Source organism: Primulina huaijiensis, chromosome 1, assembly GCF_012295235.1.
Source record: "Primulina huaijiensis isolate GDHJ02 chromosome 1, ASM1229523v2, whole genome shotgun sequence".
NCBI lineage: Eukaryota > Viridiplantae > Streptophyta > Magnoliopsida > Lamiales > Gesneriaceae > Primulina > Primulina huaijiensis.
Genome location: NC_133306.1, coordinates 16,438,257 through 16,441,416, shown reverse-complemented (window position 1 = coordinate 16,441,416; position 3,160 = coordinate 16,438,257).

The window sequence follows — 3,160 nt, the reverse complement described above, 5'->3', positions numbered from 1 at the left end:
ATTAACGATCTGAATTCAACAAAGGAAAAGGAAAAGGAAAATGTTTATGATCATGTTAAAATGTTCTTATGTCATGATAAGGAAAAATGGAAAAGATTAAGATTTATTTATGCATGTCAGGAAATGTTATTTTTACCTAAAAGTATTTTCACTGTTGCATGTGGTTTTATACGTATTATTTGTTATAAAGATTATGGTGTGTTGAGTCTTTAGACTCACTAGGTGTGATGGATGCAGGTGAGGTTGAGGGAGGTCTTGACGGATGATTTGACTGGACTGATGGCGCACACAACCCGAGGACCAACGCTTTTATTATTCTGTATTAGGACTTTTGACTCATGATTTATGATTAAAGATTTTTAAGACTATTTATTTATGTTTTTGAGAGATTTTTGAGAGGTTTAGTATGGGCTATACTTTTCAAACTTATTGCTTTTAGGTTTGGTAAACATGCGACGATTTCATTTTATGACTATTGCACTTGATTTTTAAAATGCTAGATGGTTGGATTTTTATTTTAAAAGGGAAAAAAATATTTTATAAAAATATTTTGGAAAAGCCGAAAATCATAGAGGAGAAAAAAAAAATTCTAGTACTTTTAAAGCAATAAAAAGGACATGACGTTTCAGTTGGTATCAGAGCCAAGGGTCCTGTAAAGGGTTGTGCCACCATCAGCGCCAGAAAGATCGGTCGTCAAGCCTCAAATTGTAAGTATACATGCTTTATATGATTATATGGTGTTACCTGCATTATGTCATGAATAAGGTGTTTACATTACATGTTTATTAGATTCTTGAGTATTTATGCGTGCATGCTTAAACTGTTAAATGGGATAGGCTATGTCACATGATTAGAAAATTTAGATTTAAATTCATGATGGTTACGTTAAGAAATTTGGAAAACGTTCAGATAAAATGCCTCCTAGACGTGCCCCCGTTAATGGAAACCAAGCAGAGAACAGTGTGAATCAACTAGGAAACATACCACCACCACCACCACCGGGGGATCCAGCTACTCGTGCATTAGAGGGTATGGCTCGTCTCTTCGAGCAACAGTTACAGCAGCAGCAGTTACAACAGCAACAGTTACAACAGCAGTTACAGCAGATGCAGCACTGCTTAGGGACGAGGCCACAGCAGTATGTTTATGAGCAGTTCCGGAGGCTAGGGCCGAAGGAATTTGCTGGCACTACCGATCCTTTTGCTGCAAAGGGTTGGATTCGTTCACTTGAGGTACATTTTCGCTATCTTGATACGGGAGATGCGGACCGGGTGAGGTGTACTACTTATCTGCTTAGGGACGACGCTTCTTTATGGTGGGAAGGAGCCGAGTATGGTGTTGACCTTACTACACTCACTTGGGCACAGTTCAAGACAAAGTTCTATGAGAAATATTTCACTCCGGATGCTAGGAGCCGAATAAAGAGGGAGTTTATGGCCCTCCGTCAGGGTGATGCTACTGTTGCTGAGTTTGTGAAGAAATTTGATAGGGGTTGTCACTTTGTACCCCTTATTGCCAGGGATGCAGAAGAAAAGCTTAGACATTTTATGGATGGCCTAGGACCTACCATTCGGGATAAAGTTATGATGATGCGTCCGGAGAATTATGCTATGGCAGTTACTTATGCATATCAGGCTGAGCAGTCCTTGAGGGACATTGACTTTGAGATTCAGCATAAGAGGCAGCACTATCAGAATAACAAACAACCCAACAAGAAGCCGAATACTGGTCTTCCTAGATCTCAAGGGCCCCAAAAGCCCCAAGGTCAAGTCAAGAAGCCAGCGCCACCAAAGCCACAAAACCCTGGAGCACCAAAGCCTGCTGAAAGGCAACCATGCAAGGAGTGCAACCGTTTACATCTTGGCAAATGCGAATTGGGATCATTTAAATGTTTCTACTGCAAATAGGCTGGTCACAAAGCTATAGATTGCCCAAAGAGGAAAGCGGCTACCACGGCACAAGCTTATGTTATGAATGCCGAGGAAGCTGAGGAAGAGACAGACACTACACTCATCACGGGTAACCTAGTCATTTAACATTTTTATATTGTTTATTATTGCATGAAATGTTAAATTGGATATTAGAATTGATTAGAGAAAAGGATGAACCTAGTGAAAATTAGATTGCATGTTCTACCTAGTTGGACTTAAGTTATGATTTTAGAAACCATAGAAAATGATTTGAATTTTGTGCTTTATTTTATGTGAAGGATGAAATTGTTCCAAATAAAAAGTTTAGGGCCAAAATTAAAGAAGATCATAACTAAAGGATTTTTAGAGGAATTCGAATCATTGGGGGTTAAATGTGCAAATTTCGAAATTTTAAGGTCTAAAATACAATTTTCGATAATTAAGGGACCAAAATGCAAGTACCGAAAACTTAAGGGCCATAAATGTAATTTACGAGAACTTCAAAAGCTAAAATGAACAATTTCAAAAAGTTTAAGGACTTAATTGCAATAACTCAAAAACTTTGGGGTCAACATTGCAAATCTCAATAGTTGAGGGACTGAAGTGCAATTTTTTCGAAAATAGGTTTAAGTTCAACACAAATTCTTCATATAACTTTTGGAATTAATGATAGTAAATCCTTAAGATTCAAAACGAAAAGATTTAAAAGACATTTTCACCACAGGGAGGATTATCATTCAAGGTGTAGCAACCTACGCACTTTTAGACTCGGGAGCTACACATTCATTCGTATCTGAAACCTTCATCAAAAGACTGAATATTACTCCTCAAGATATGGGTTTGGGTTTCAAAGTTTCTATTCCATCCGGTGAACAAATGCTCACGTCTAAAATTGTCAAGAATCTGGAGCTTCGTTTATTCAAGGATGTTGTTCGGGCAGATCTTATTGTGCTTCCTATGCCCGAATTTGATATTATATTAGGGATGGATTGGCTATCAGTAAATGGAGCTTCGATTGATTTCCGTCAGCGATCGGTATCTATTAGGCCACCTAGTGGTAAATCTTTTGTCTTCGAGGCGGCGAGAAACAAGCAAATGCCGCACATTATCTCTTGTCTATGTGCGAGGAAGCTTATTAAACGTGGATGCCAAGCTTATTTAGCCTGTGTCACTACTGCACAGGAATCTATCAGTCAGAAATTAGAAGATGTTGACATTGTGAGAGATTTTCCTAACGTCTTTCCCGAGGA